At 41.8% G+C, this 16440-nt stretch overlaps 2 protein-coding genes across 3 annotated transcripts in view; both read right to left on the bottom strand.

Moving 5' to 3' along the window:
- Positions 1-16440, bottom strand: part of LOC124184988 (fasciculation and elongation protein zeta-2-like) — a 296636-nt gene that overhangs the window by 41218 nt on the left and 238978 nt on the right. The gene's annotated exons all lie outside the window — the stretch shown is intronic.
- LOC124184948 overlaps positions 1-16440 on the bottom strand; it is a 51099-nt gene that overhangs the window by 4408 nt on the left and 30251 nt on the right. The window contains exon 1 of one of the 2 annotated variants that reach the window (XM_046575214.1): positions 8232-8911. The exons of the other annotated variant lie outside the window; for it this stretch is intronic. The gene's annotated coding sequence lies outside the window, so the exon portion shown is untranslated. Of the gene's footprint in view, positions 1-8231; positions 8912-16440 lie in introns of those variants that run through there. 2 annotated transcript variants of the gene reach the window in all.

Below are 16440 nucleotides of genomic sequence, written 5' to 3'. Positions count from 1 at the left end.
ATTCTCTGCATACGTGTATATAGGTATGTATTGTCCGTACGCTGCAGTTGTATTCGTGTATTTTTATTAGATGTATACAAACAAGTCTGATGCACGCGCGTCCCGCGGACGATGCGATACTAAGGCTTTTATAGCTATTAGAACTAGAGATCGGACGGTGTGGTTAACTTTCTCTGGGAGCGAAAAATGCTGAGACACGTTACCTAACCGCTGCAAACTTAGCGGTATACATACTACCGTATATACATAGCTTCGGGTGAGTAAGTGACGTTCACTTGTTCAAAGTGTATAATATACATATGCGTATTATAAAGACATATTGTGATGTCCGTTCGTATAATAGGGCAAGGTTTGATTTTCCAGAGGAAAAATGTTGCCGCAGATGATAGTTTTTCAATTCGTCACCGGGAACCATTTCAAGAATCGTGACTGACGTTCGCAACTTACAATACAACGATGTATATTTCTAGAGAGGAATCGTTATTTTTCGTTCTTTTCTTTTTTATAAATTTCACAGAAAACCAAAGTTATACACCACACAACTGTTAATTATTTTCAGTTCACGAATACCGACAAGACTCATCTGGATTGACGAAAAATGAGAAAAACAGCAAAAAAAATAATAATAATAAAAAAATACAATAAATAAACACAACGATAATACCGTATCTGTGGAAACAATGCTGTGTACGGTTATAGGGAGAAGTGGCTAACAGGCGACGTCGTCGTCGTCGTTCTTGTTGCGCAAATCAAAATGGAAAGTAACTACACTCGTAGGATCCTCGCTGGTCACGAGCGCCTCGAGAAAGACCTTGGATGGAATGTACAGGGCAAAAAGAATTACCGAATAGTTTACAGTTAAATATTCGGAGTATATGTGTATAATACAATAGGCAGGATATAAACCGTGAAAACATCTCGCCAACTGCACGCATGTGTGTGTGTATATATATATATATATATATATATATACACATGGTACATGCCATATACATAGGTATAATTCATCAGTCACGTGCACATATCACATGCGGTACGATGGAAAATGTCACCTGCACCTACGACGTAATATTGTGATCTTATTAGATTATAAATAACCACAAGCATCCCTCAAGGTTATACGACTGTGGTTTCGTATTATATATATTATATAGATATTATATCGAAAACAAATAATTCTGCGAGTGTGTGTGTGTTTCAATATGTATGCATATACCTACTTATGTACGGTATAAATGTTCAAATTTGTATTGTAAAAGTGATCGACGACGCGCGACAACGTAACGATCGATCGTAACCAAAAACGAAAGTCGACAAGTTTAATACAACTATAACGTTATATTATTGTTATTCCATATTACTATTGCTATTATAAGAATGCATCGAAGGTATACATTGTATGGATATGTACATGTATAATAGTTTTTCCATACGAAATTTATACCACACTTACCATTATAAAGGTACAATGCGCAGAGCGTGATATACCTATTAACACGTTTATATAGGTATGTATAATACCCGAGTCTTGCTATACTTACATACGATATATGTGTAGTATTGTATAGTGTATTCAATATAACTACGTGAACGAGTTAAGCGCGATTCCACTAAACAAGCCAACATTCAAGGACAAGTTTCTTAATACTTAATTCCGTGCGTGCATTATACGTATTAACACGCAAACGTACTGTGATAATGTGGGGTACACTATGGGGTGTGTGCGTGCATATATATATATATATATATATATATATATATATATATATATATATATATATATATATATATATATATATATATATATATATATATATATATATATATATATATATATATATATATATATATATATATATATAACGGAGCGTTACGGATAGAACACAAACTAAACAAGAAAAAAGGAGAATAATAAATAAAAAAAAATAAAAAAACGTCTAGTACAACGGAGAAGATAGACTAACTAACGGAAATAGTCATAGTACAGTATACCTACAAGTATAGCACGTAGCAAAGCATTATAGCGTCATACTGTAGGCTCGAGTACCTACAAAGAACTCCAGCTAGGCAGCAAACCCGCCATGCCTGCTATGCCTCTATCATCATCGTCTAGTTAGGACACTTGCTCTACGTCCAACCAAAGAAATAATATACATACAGTGTACAATACGTGGTAAGCAGCACCATGAGCGCAGAGATTCGTTTATACACATGGATTCCGTGTGTTGAAAGCAGATTGAAAAAGAACCGATGTATTTTATTTATGTACTGCGATGACGATGAAGCTTGGAACGCGTTCGTAATTCGTATTGAATTTTTTCATTACAAGAGAGGTTAATGATGAAAATGGTGTGGTAGAAAAAGTTACCGCGCTAAATCGTTCCGTTAAAGCGAAATTTCATTTCTCACAATCGGACAAAAATTACATATAATTCGAGATTGATAAAATTTACTGCATGCATAACGGGGTGTTTCAGAAAACAATAATTTGCGATTTTTACCCTACAAAGGTTGTTTACATTAAAAGAAAAGTTCTGGCAAAAGATGAGCATTCTACGCCATGTGGAAGATAACGCTCAGTTGATCCTTCACTTTTATACAATTTTTAAAATTTATGAAACATCGTGAATAATAATTTTTTTTTTCATCCCTCGCATCAATCATAACATCAATTTTACGTCAAATTTACGTCACCAAGAAAACACAAACTAGTAATATCGTAGCCCCCAATTAATTGAGAAGTGTATCTAACGATCTGTTCATTAATAATTCAATCCGATAAAACAGTTATAATTTAATATGAACTTTTGATTTAGGAAAATAGATTTCCGGTTGATATATTTTTGTGTTATGGATCGTGATCTTTGGCTTGAATATAAATGAAATTTTTCTATATCAGTTAGTTCTATTTCTTCGCCACCATTTTACTGGGTATTACAGCAGCTACAAGGAACTGCTCGAGGCAAGGACATTAGCAAGGTCGTATCTCCTTGGTGCTATATTGCAAATGGTATAGAAAGGTATGGAAAGAAGCGCAGTAGCGATGATTGTGTAGTAGTCGAAATGAGGTGTTGCCATTTCATGTGCGCATGCGCGTGCGCGTGTATAAAGGGGGGGAGGAGGCACACATCTTTTCTTTCTTATCTTTCACCGTATCTCTTTCTCTCATACCTATTGATACACACACACACACGCGCGCGCGCGCACACATATACACGTGTAACACATGTAACTAAGCCACGTTTACAGCTGACAGTCACTCTGCAGACGCGAAGCGCGGCGCGCGGCAAAAGGAATTTACAAAATTAGAAATTGAACTCATACGCTCGTACAATGAGCAGCAATACTACCGCCACTTGACAGCAACGAGCACTTGACTCCTCGTCGCGTTATACCTGCACGGTATACGAATACAACAGCGTGTGTATATGAAGCACGCTTACACGCTAGTAAGACTTGTTTCCATTTGGGACGCAGTACCGTTTCCGCGGCGCGCGACCCGTTATGACTTTTGTACATGTACCCGGCTTTATATCATCTGTTATATACGTACATACATGTTACATGCATCAATTATTCGATTGTTGCACATTTTGATTATCTTATTATATATCATAAAACGCGGTAACTTTTCGTTGTATAATACATACACAGTATCTATGTGCGTATAATTAATCCCCGCGAAATCAAAATCACTGATAAACACATATGTATAATACATATGCCTATATCTGCATTAAATTAGGTATTGAATATTATGTAGATATTACACCTCAACTTCGTATTAAAAATTATGATTGTTCTTGACATTGCTATACACACGATATGTGTACATGTGTATGTAAATAGATTATTAACATACATATACCTATGCAATAAAGTATCACGAGGCTCCCTCTACGCGTCAGATGATTTTGTTTTCTCAAGGGCGCTTCGATTACAACTTTCGTCTTCGATCTATAGTATTGATCACAACATGAAGCCCCGCCTCCGCTCGCCACCCTAGAGTTACACATTACCCACCCGCAGCAGATATTCTAGTCAGGTAACGATTTGTCTTTGCGAGGGGTGGTGGACGGGGAGAGGAGGGAGGAAGGGAGAGGGTCGACGTGTGGAGAAAGGAGGGGAGGACAAGGGACCGATGACGGGAGGAAAATTAGGGCAAAGTACAGTTTCAATATTATATTAGAAACTATGTACGTGTGCCCGTGTGTACATATATTTTCTAAATTTTCTTGATTTTCTCGATTTAGAGAGCGGCGGTAGACTTGACTGCGCGAGTGTATAGAGTTGCAGATCCGCCGCTGTTAAATAGGCCGTGACTATTCCGACGACTTTCTCCCGAGCCGCAATAAGCGAAGACTTTATTTCCCCTCCCCCCCTCTTCCTATCTCTTCTTTTTATCTTTCACGTTGAGAACGCGCAGATCCGTTCGAAACGACGCGCGAATGCAACGAATTTCAAGCGGCGATACTTCTTTTCTTTTTTCTTCTTCCAATTACTCCACGCGGCTAACAAATTCGTACAGTTAATTTTTAATTCGTTACAATTCATACATATAATGTAATATGGTTCAACACACTATAAAGATATACCACACAGCGATAAAAAAAAATGAATAAAAAAAAAAAAAATAATAATAAAAAAAAAAGAGAGAGATCGACACTCGGCGAGATAAATATTATTATAGCGATCTGATAAATTTTGAAAATTACACAACCGCTCCCGCAGTCTTCTCTATTATGTATTCAGTGACATCGATGAAATTAATCCGTGAAAAATCATCAGATAACAACATCGCGCCATCTATTATACCACACTAGGTACGTCACACAAGGTACACAGTCCTAAGATGTACCTGTACTACTACCGCGTTTCCCGCATCGTATAAAAATGTGTAAAACGGTTCAAATGGACATACAACACCTGTATATTGTATAACGTTAGTTACATTATAACGTAAATACGAGAAACAAAAATAACGTCAACTGGTATATCACGTTTTTCGGATGTCGGAAATTTTTCAATTCGTCGTCATATTCATGTTCGGTATTCCAAATTCGCGATAATTCATTACAGAATCGCAACGTCGTCGTTATGCATTAATATTATAATATATATACATATATAATATACGCCGTATAGACGGTGCGTGGTATAAGCTCACAAGACTCGCATCAATACATGGCAATCATGCTAAAAGCAGATGTTAACCCCACCACCAGCACCACCTCGGCTGGTAGCCGCCTTTCGGCAGCAGAGCTTCGATCACACACCGGCTCGGAAAGGTAGCGGCAAGCCGTGACGTCACACGCCGACGTAGCGACGTTTCAGCTGTCGCGCGACCAAAACGTCGTCGTCGTAGTCGTCCGGTGTGGTGGTTTTTTTTCCTTGCATTATGCATGTGCGTGCGTTTCTCTGTGTCACATATCCCCCCCCTCACTCATCCACCCCCCCCCATTATTTCCTCAACGCGAACCCACAGAATGTCAGTAAGCCAAAGCCCTCGCGTACTCGCAGTTTGAATTTCGCGGAAAACAATGACGACAAATAAAGACTGTGGACGGGACAGCTACTATCAAGATCAATCAGCGAGCATCGTCGCATGTGTTGAATGCATACGAATATGATATTTACATATAAACGGACACGCGTACCGGGAACAAGGAAAATTAGTCACACGATTAGCAATCGCAATAATTTTGACAGTTGAGAGTGTCGCGTAATTTTCCTGTATACACTGTGCTGGTATACTAGCTTGTTAACAACGTTACATGAAACAAGGAAACTGATCCGTTCGTCAGCATTGATAAAAATTGTCTAAATTCAAATGCTGCCTGTTCGCCGCTGTATCAGTATAACGAATCGCAATAACAACGATATTTCTGTTCTTCAAATGAAAAAAATAAAAAATAAAAAAAAGAAGAAAGAAATTGATCGTACCATCTTTCTACACTCACAGAGCAGCGCACATTTGCGGCAAACTACCTACATACGTGTACACATGTAAATCGGCATGACGTGCACGATGTAAACACATGCATGCAACGAGAGGGAGAAAGAGAGAGAGAGAGCGAGACCTCTGTAGAGATATTCAAAGCAAAATAGAGAGAGAGAGAGAGAGAAACATACAGACGTTAGGTTGTGAAAAAAAATACACAAGAGCATCGACGCGACGATCACGTAAATGTCCTTCAATTCGAATCGGGTGAGAAAAATAAAGGTGCCATGACGAACACGTACACAACCACATTGGCACTGACGTCATTAGCGTAATCTGCGTATAGTCTGCTGCGCGTGTGTGCGTTTTGTTGTTTTCTATACTTTTTAATTTTCTTTACGTTCCCCTCATTATCGCGTATATTACAGAACGGATCGCAGATACGCACGTCGCGCAAAACTACGTTACTTATGGGTTCGGAGTGGCTGCTTTATAGGGTCACAAGACTGTTACCCCCATCCTGGATATCGCGTAAATCTGCCGGTGTTTCGAAAACACGTTTTCAAGGCGCCCTGCACGCGCGCATTCCGGCGTCGATGTATGGTATAAAATCAGGCAAGTACGTGTCGCGAGGATGAGAAGGGGAAGACGAAGAGGAAGACGCGAAAGAGGTGGGTACGCACGCTCGTTCGCTCGTTCCTTCGCGTATTATAATCGTCGCGATGACCCCGCGATCCGCTAGGTTGTACGAAGAAGTCGAGCAGCGGCGACTGCTGCACACGCCGCTGGTGTACCACTACACGTGCCATTGCATACGACATACCATATATCGTATACCGTATACACGTAATACACTTCTTGTATGCGAGTTGCGCTATTTTCGAAAGCAGATTCACCGAGGAATGAGATCAGTGCGTTAAATTTAAATATGGGCTTGAGAAGAGTGACCGCGTAGTAGCGTAGTCGTAGTCGTGTAGTCTCGGGAGTTTTAGCGGAGCCTCTACGGTCGAGCGATCTCGCTGCGATCAACCAAGTTGGCGATTCTCTGTAATATCGCCATTATCCAAATCGCAGAACAGTATTATCCGGAAAACTATATCTGTACTCCGACACCGTATGCCGCATTAATTGATAACACCGACTACCCACTGCGTGTAACGTATTTCCACATCATCGCGCCGAAATGTAATAACAAAAACAACTACCGCGAGCGGATCGTCAGCCATAACTTGACGAAATTCACTTTCAACATTATTCACGCGCTGCGACTACATATTTTCGCGATTTTGTTTTACGGCATTTATCACTCCTTCGAATATTCGTTAGCGTTCTTTTAAGAATTTCGGACGCGCGTCATTACTGTACACAATACGCGAGGAGGAAGAGATAATACGTAAATACGCGTACATATGTTTCAACACGTATAATACGTACATAAACCTATACATATACGGATATATATCGGATCAACTTTGAATTTTTTCACACCTATATTGTGAAACTTGTATCAATTCGCAAGCAATGATCAGTATTGTCGTTATACGAGGTCGGAAAACTAAGCGAAAAAACGGTAAGAAAAAAAAACGCAACAGAAATGAAACCGAGTGTATCAGACTGACTTCTTCTCTTACACACGGTAGCAAAAATGTGAAAGTCGAAAGGCAAGACGTGTACGTATGCATGTACGCGCGTGCACGTATACGCAAGCGTGATATATATATGCACATATATGTATAAAAAAAAATTCAAATTCGATCCGATGAAAATAACCTACGTATGTAAGAAAAAATAAATAGATCATCACTGATAAAAGGTTTGCTGTGCGTAGAGATATATGTATATACTGTAGATTGTCGTACGGATTGTTTCGTTATTGCAATCGTTGACAAGGCGTGTAAAACACGATAGTGCGGACGTCGCGTATGTCGAGAATCAACTTGTCGCGACCTACAAGACGCGCGTTCCACAAAGGAAAAATTTCACGACGTGTGTACAATAAATGTAGCGTATACCGATATACCCGTACCTACGCGGGGATTTTATTTTCTTCTCAGTACCGCTCGTATAACGTTCAATACGATCAGAAGTGAGAATGGGCAATATGCGGGGGTAATGACTAACAAGAGCGTTACAGACGACGAATCGCGGGGAATTACCGCAAGCGCGTTTTATCTACCGTCAATGCTTTGCCAAAAATCAAAATTCACCAACTTGACGATCGTATATATATATATATATATATATAATATATAATGCGTAAACACGCATGACGTAAGTGAAATTTCTTTACCTGTATCAAGTTGTTCCTCAGCCACAATTATAGCAGCAGCCGCAACTTCGTTGACAGTACAGTTGGGATATTCGAATAGACCACCACACAAATGCAGCAACAGAGTATAATAAAACACTGGCTTTGTCCTTTTAAAAAATTATCCGCATGCAACGCAGTGCGCAACGAGAAACAAGACGGTTCTTTATCACCTTTTTATCTTTCTACAATTGTTTATAACTATTATTGTTATTGTATTATTTATTTTAATTTATTTTTTGCAATACCGTTCGACTTATCGAATAATGCAAACGAAATCAGAACAGTATGATGACGTCATCGCTTGGTACACACTCCGTAAATACTTTCGCCACTTTGTTAATTTCGATACATATATAATGTATCTATGTATGTTGAACGTATTTACATATACAGGTATACAACACGTTTCCGTATCGATGATGCACGACGCGTATACCGCGAATTGCGACGATCGTACAAACGATTACATCAATCGTAATATGATATTATAAGAAACGACGACGGGTGACGGTGTGTAATTGACTGATTAACTGCGATTTCCAACCGAAGTAAGTATGCACGAATGTGTGTACGTGCAAGCGAAGCTCCGGTAAAGACAACCGAGGCTAACCAGTGACAGATTGCGACTGACTGCCAGTCGAGTGGTGTGCGCGCTGGCTGGCGATGATGCGACAGCCCCGCCGAACGAACGGACGACGAACGAACGAACCAACGAACGAACCAACCGCTACGTCAGAGTTGTAAATTTCCCCTTCGCGGGTTTCCCCCACTCGTTTGTGCCGTGGCAAACAATTGCCTTTTTCTCAGTAAGTCTCAAGGATTAGCGACTAAAATTCGAGCGAAAGGTTCGCAGGCCTACGGTCAAAGTGCCGATAGAGTCCGAACCTCTTCACCTCTGCCGATTACCGATTTAGAATTTATTTTAAATATACAATCGGCCTGCTGCAGGCAGGTGCGCGGAGTGCTTCTGCACATATTACACACATGTGATGACGATATTTCCCCTCTCGGCGATTAAACAAAAATAATTTACAACGCTCGGAGAGCCGTTTCAGATAAAACGTAAACCGCGCCGCCGTCACCAGATTTTCTACATATTATACGAGAGGTTTTCCACTTCGTCTTGGCCGCGCACGTGCCCGAGCGAACAAAGATTCGGACTTCCGAAATATGACCTCTCAGTCGTCGAGTTCTTCGTCGCGCGGCAGCTTTGTTGAATATTAATTTTCTTACAATTCGACGGACTCTTCGTTATTCGACATTAATTCCTCTTCAAATCTAGGCATAACCCGGCGATCTCGCGTCCTTGTCGCACGCACGCTCCCCGCCATTACAGTTTGTCCTTCTCCGATCCACGCATATGTACGTACTCCCTGCAGGCACCTCTTTTGTTCTCGCCTCTACACGCCTATACCGTCTTCCTCGGCGCACGCAGCCCTACGTATATACAAGCCTCATCTCGCTTGGACTTACGTACGCGTGTGCAGTGTGCAGCGGTATACCGCCTCTCTCCTCTCTCTCTCTCTCTCTCTCTCTCTCTGGCGATCTAGCTGCTGCTTATTAACCAGAGAGCAAGCTAATCAGTTTTCGCGAGAGTTGGTGGCGTGGCTCAACTAAAATACATACACCTAGACGTTATACTCTGGCGCCACCGCCGCTTCGTTTCGTTTCGTTTCGTTTCGTTCTGTACTCTACATTAATACCCATCGACCGATAGTCGTGCATTGGCGTACAAGTCTAGTACAGCTTTCTATAATAACATGCATATACGTACCTGTAATATCATCGGATGTCCTACCGTATAGATGTTGATACGCGTATTTAATGCGTGTATCTACGTGCTGCCCAAAGCCTCGATATTTACAGCTGTATAGGTGTATACGAATATCAAGCATAAGGTGGATGACCGGGATGCTGACTCGAGACGAGATGAATCGTGTACCATTATTCTAATTCTTTTAAATCGAAGCGAGCGCGAATAAAATACGAAACAATGCGACTCGCGGTATAAGATTCGATCCGATATATATATATATATATGCATGTGTGAGTGTGTGTGTGTGTGTATAGTATATATATATATATATAGAGAGAGAGAGAGAGAGGTGCAATAGACGAGTTTGGTAAATGTTGGAAAACTTGCACTCCCTCCGTGCCTCGCGCGCTGCCTCCATCGGCTATTACTATACATTCTTCTCTTCGACCCTTGTAAATTTTACAGTCTTCCCCTCTTTCTACTTTTCGACGCGACGAACACATTTACTCGGCTCTTTCTCTCTTATACCTATATATCCGCTTGCCTATCGCTGCTCCCGTCTTTGTCTCACTGCTTAGACTACAAAGGTTCTCGTAAGGCTTAACGGGACCAGTTATTAACGAAACAGAAATTAGCCAGTAACTTCGACGAAATTTGAAAAATAAGGATTAGTCACGACCGTTGCAATTTCTTGACGGATTACTTCTATTGTTCCGCTTCGGGTTTATGAGCAAGCAAATAGGCCCCAACGATATTGAAGTTATACCTGGACTTCCTCGTACCCGAAACTGTGAGGAATAATTTATTCATTTTCTTTATTTAAACTTCAATCGATTGCTGCCGATGATCGATAAATTAAATTCATATTCAGCTGATTACGATGCCTGTACCCCAATTCATTATGTGTAACGGATTTTTTCGTCGGTATAAAAAATTAAGTTTTTGTAGCAGACAATCAGAACGTGACCGAACCTGTATTTTCCTCCGCATTAGTCCAAGTTAACTCGTATACTGGTCCTGTTGATAGCCGTATTGTAGCATAGGTGTACACAAGCGAATGGAATCGTCCGCTTTTACCCGCACCCTGTGCGTACGTATAGGATAAACCGCGCTTCGACAACGATGTATACCCATGCAGACAACGTATGCGCGACATGTATACGATTTACAATTATAGGATATTACAACGATGCAGAATACTTAAAAGCGTATCTACGCATACTCGCGATGACTTGGCGTACACACGTATTTATCAGTATATGCGGTAGGTACACGTGCGTGTAATACGTATGTGCGTATTTGCTTAAACACAGCTTTCATGATCCAAAGATCTTGTGTTTTCTCGCGTACTACAACAGCCTGCAGCCTGGTTTATTTTTCTCGCCTAATCTTCTCGATATATACCACTGACGTAAATATTGATCGAATCATTTTACCGATACGTCGACCATCGCGGAGAGGTTAATCGATAAACTGTGTATATGATATATACATAACGCGTGTAACATCCGCATTATTTTCTGTTAAGATTTCCCAGCACGAGTGTTTCGATCGCCGGTACTGACTGCTTTGAAAAATCCTAATGGTTAACTCATTGCGGTTCGTTCGATCGTTGTATGACACGTACTAATAAACGCGTCCAAGCTTTGCACCAAAAATGCCACCAGACAAGGTTCAACAATACACTATTGCGTACGCTTCGCGATGAACCTATTTTATTTTATAACTTTTTCAAACAGCCACTTACAGAATATACTATGGACACGAATATGTAACACGGCGCGGACGGGTAATCTTTCTCAATTCGTAATTATTTTTTAACCCAAATGCAAATGACGCGTCGAGGTAAACGATACAGTACACATACAAGGTATATTATAATTATGCAGGTTAAAGATATGAATAGAAGAATGAGGAAAAACTGCATTTCAGTATTCGCACGTACGCATTTATTTATACGTACGTAGGTATACAATGTGTAAATATAAAATGAAAGAAACTTGCACTAACGGATTCCCGTGGCCGCGGACGGATTATTCATGCGTCGGATAGATACGTGTCAGGGGTTCTCATTCCGGGTGATCCCGATGTATAGAGGAAGGGAAGGAGAGGGGAAAACAATCAGCGACACTTCCGTCCGATTTTGAATTTTTCGGCATACCGTAGCTGCTGCGTACGTAGAACGAAAAGCAGCAACGTCGTTTCGAGGAATGCTCGAGCGTCAGTGCGGTTCTCCGCAAGCCTTGTATCCCTCCACTCTGATTCCTGAATAATATACCTATACTTGTGGCCTACAAGGGCCTGCCTTGTTTGCCACTGGCGCACAGCGAAGCCCGAGGATTTTTCAAGTTTCGACGATTTTCCAGTCGAGGTGTCAAGATGGCGGGCGATGCCTACGTGACACGAGCGTATCGGGGGTCAGGCGCGGCGCGCGCGTAGGGCACACCATGCGTTTCCTTCCATTGCAGGCGCATCGTCTCGAGTCACGCGACAAATTTATACCTAAATAACACGTGCGCACACACGCGCACACACATTGGGATTAACAAGCGTACAAACTCTTCCTCCCCCCCCCCCCCCCTTCAAATTGTATCGAACAATTATACGCCGCCTGTGTGAAACATCGAGATTTTCCATCATCCCAATGTTTTGAAAATTACGTTCGTCATAGTATAGTTATAGTCGTTCGATAATTTTCACGGTGGTAAAAGTTTAAACACCGCTGAAATTTGATGTAATTACTCGGAAGATTACTCCTTGCGATATTTATTTTATATCTACACAATTGTATACACATTATACATATCTCTGTGCACTGTTTGATTCCTCTAACAAGTTGGCATTAAAACTAGTAGTAATCTGTTTGGCCAAAGCTGCGCAAAGCGACGCGCGGTGAAACATCAACTTGGTTCGTTCACGAGACCTGAGGCAGGGAACAACGACATTTGGACCGTTCCGTGATGAGTCAAATGGGGGAGGGTGGTCTAGGCGCGAGTTATGCGTGCGCGGTTGTACGCTATGCTATACGTATAAGTATAGGAGCACGATGTAGATAGACTTTGAAAGCTTCGTGAACTCCAGCGGGCAGAAGAAGAAGAAAAAGCTACGCCACACCGCCCCTGCGGTTCGACTAAAATAGTAAAAATAATACCGCGGCTAATTATAGATCAAACTGCACCGCAGACTGCTAAAAGCAGCAACAGTTTAAATGCCAAGGACCGTGTCCGATGCTTGTTGCCGATTATTTTCACCGATGTAGATCACCCTACAGACGTTTTGAAATTCACAATCGGATACAATTTGCAAACAGCGACCTGCGTACCGTGTTATACACGGTGTTTCAATTTTTCGTAACTGTTCGATTCACGATAAAATTGAATCAAATATATAAATACACCCTATAACTGGTATCTATGTATATGTATACAATCAACCGCATGCATTCGTTACTGTAAGTCCGATTAACAGAATATAACAGCAAACAAATGAACAGACCGTAAGTTACGGCTTTAGAATTGTAATAATACTGCGGACGAAGTTATGTATTCGTGTGATAAGGATTATTTCGTCTCACCGCGTCTCTCCGTCGCTCTTTCTCTCCTTCTCCCTCAAGTGAGAATCCGTACCCTTTTAAGTTCTGGGCAATTAGCGAACCGAGAAATACCACGAAGGTATTTGTAAAAATCATTTAAGCATTTTATTAAGGTTCGCGTTATAATACCCGAGCTGCAGGCTTATTGCTCGAATAATAAGGTACACACTTCCGGCGGGGGGGGGGGGGGGGGGGGGGCGGCAAGTAATGCGTGCTATAGCATGATATGAGCCATAAGGGACAATAAAAACAATATATATTTGGATGAGTAATGCTGCACAAAGAGTCAAAGTGTAGGTAGGTAGGTAGGTAGGTAGGTACGTGACAATACGGAAAAAGAGTCCAACTCAGCCCGGAGACGAGTCCTTAGTCATACTTAGGGAATTTGAACCCTCGCCCCGGCTTAGGTATGCTGGGTGCGAGTTTAAGGCTGCAAGGATATGGACGGAAAAGGGAAGCGCTTCATAGAATTCGGACGGGTCGATTTTTGAAGAATTTATTGGTATAGAAGCGGATATCTTCAGGTAGTTGTACTGTGTACACAACACGGACCGTACTGCAAGACACGCTGTGCGATGGACTTCGTCCATCGGTGCCATAACAAGGATTAGCCAGAACCGATTCGAGTGTAGGAGTTGACAATGGGCCCGAAGTACGTAGAGGAGACACTGCCGAGTAAGTCCGAAATGAATTTACCCGACCGTGCTTGCCAGATTTTTTTAAACTCCGACTGTGAATTTTCAGGGTCAGTCCAATCTCGTCCGGTGTCTCACGTATTGGGTAAATTATTCTATTACAAACGCGAATTATCGAATATAAGACACGCGGTATTGAATATGATATTACACTCGATGAGTCGAATGAGTGTCTTGTGAAAAGGTCACTAATCGGCCTACAATGATAAATTACAAAGCTTATCTTATCGCGGCTCGAATGTAGCATTGCTAGGATCGTCGCCAACTCTGTCGTACTACTACGTAATAGGCGTGTACAACTTTATACACGATCGCATAACCACGCTACGAACGCGTAAGCGGGTACAATAATATAATCGTTTAATACTGCAGTGCGTAGCGCGTGTAATATAATGGCTACCCCGCAAACGCCGGCATAAGTTACCCCCTGTTACGTCCGTGAATGTGGTTTGCTCCCAAGCGGTAGGAATAACCTGATTTTGCTTCGCTTTTACGTACTAAGACAACCGGAATTTGGATTGAGGATGGAGTAACGTTGAATTTGTTGGTAATATCAAGTATATATTTATTGCAAGAAGTCGAGATAGGGGTGAGATTGAAGTGTGCTGTACGGAGTTATTTAAAAGCTTTAGCTCTGAGGTGCTTGAGAGTTAGGATACGAATGAATCCAGAGACGAGAAACGTACGGGTGCAGAAAAAATGTGAAGCTGCTAGAGGGAGGGAATAGAATTAGATGAATAAGCGCGATAGTGAATAGCGTGAGACTAGGTAGAGATAAGAGGACAGGACAGAGACCATGATATTCATATAAGAACTGTGGGAGAGTTAGCGAACAGGAAAAATGGAGAGAGGTGGTATACTGGACGTAACACCCCCAAGCATAGCCCACACTGCGCCTCCCTCGTTCTACAAGGGGTTTGCTTGGCATCGCGGCGGGTCGTCGTCGGGGATCTTCGACTGGCTCTTCATCCTAGGTTCACGGACAAGGCCGTGAACGCGTATTGGTGTAATGCGTGGCGAAGTGTAGGGGCACAAGGGCGTTCGCCCCGATACTCCCAGTCGCCCCGTGCCCTCTTTAGCCCTTGTTCCCGCTTGACTCAAGGTTTCCAGTTCCTTTAAAACTTTCACATACAATATCTGCATGTATACCGATCCATGCGTACGTGTGCACAAGTGTGTTCTTTCGCAGCCATTACTTTTTCTTTCCTTTCCTTTCCTCCTCGTTTTTTTTTCTCATTTACTTTTGGACTGCCGCTGCAGGCTGCAGGGGTCTCCTCACCGGGTCTCTCTTATGTGTGTATAATACACAGGTTTGACCATGTCCAAACGCGATGACGGTATTTCGGCGACCGAAACCTTCGGGATACTGCTACCTGGGAATGAGCTGCGGAGTTATACGGGCATCGAATGATATTCGAAAAAGAGTGTATATACGCGGGAGCAGTGCGAGCAGAACCGCCAGGAACTTAGTCGGGACGACGCGACGCGACGCAGACCGCCGCCTCCTCCTCCTCTTCCTCCTCCTTCTCCTCCGCCGCCGCCTCGTCCTCAGCGTGCAAAGCGCACGGACGGAAGTGATTAGAGTTAAGGGGGCGCTTCTAATCGATGCCCGAAGAAGGAGAGTATACATGTATAGTGTTGTACACATGCATAGGTACAGTATACGTGTATACGAGATGTATGTGTATAGGTATATCGTTTAATGCGGCGAATGGCAGAGGGATGAAACTAGCCGGTGCAGCATGACTTGATGTTATAATTTCCGTACCGATATTTATCAGTTTTCCTATTCAGAACGTTATTGTTCGATTTTTCCCGTCTCTTCGTGAGCCTGGCGATAGTTTATCGTGCAATTTACGGTAAACAATTAGGTGCTTGCATGGAAAATTTTTTATTCGCACGTTAAGCAGAGACGCGTAAAATAATTGGATCCAGTTTTTTTCTTTTTTTTTCCACGAATATAAATGAAAATTGAAGCGTATCGTACACTAAATTCGAAACTACACACGTGATATTTGTATAACCATGCTACGGCATATCTACATGTAATGTATACTAGGAAATCTGTGAAATTCATTGTGCGGGTAACATTTGTAGTTATCTTTTTGAACGAGAGAGAAAAAAAACGACCCGATTGATTCGGGT

This window comes from Neodiprion fabricii, chromosome 6 (assembly GCF_021155785.1).
Source record: "Neodiprion fabricii isolate iyNeoFabr1 chromosome 6, iyNeoFabr1.1, whole genome shotgun sequence".
NCBI lineage: Eukaryota > Metazoa > Arthropoda > Insecta > Hymenoptera > Diprionidae > Neodiprion > Neodiprion fabricii.
Note: the sequence above shows the minus strand (reverse complement) of the source record. Positions and strands in the feature narration are given on the sequence as shown.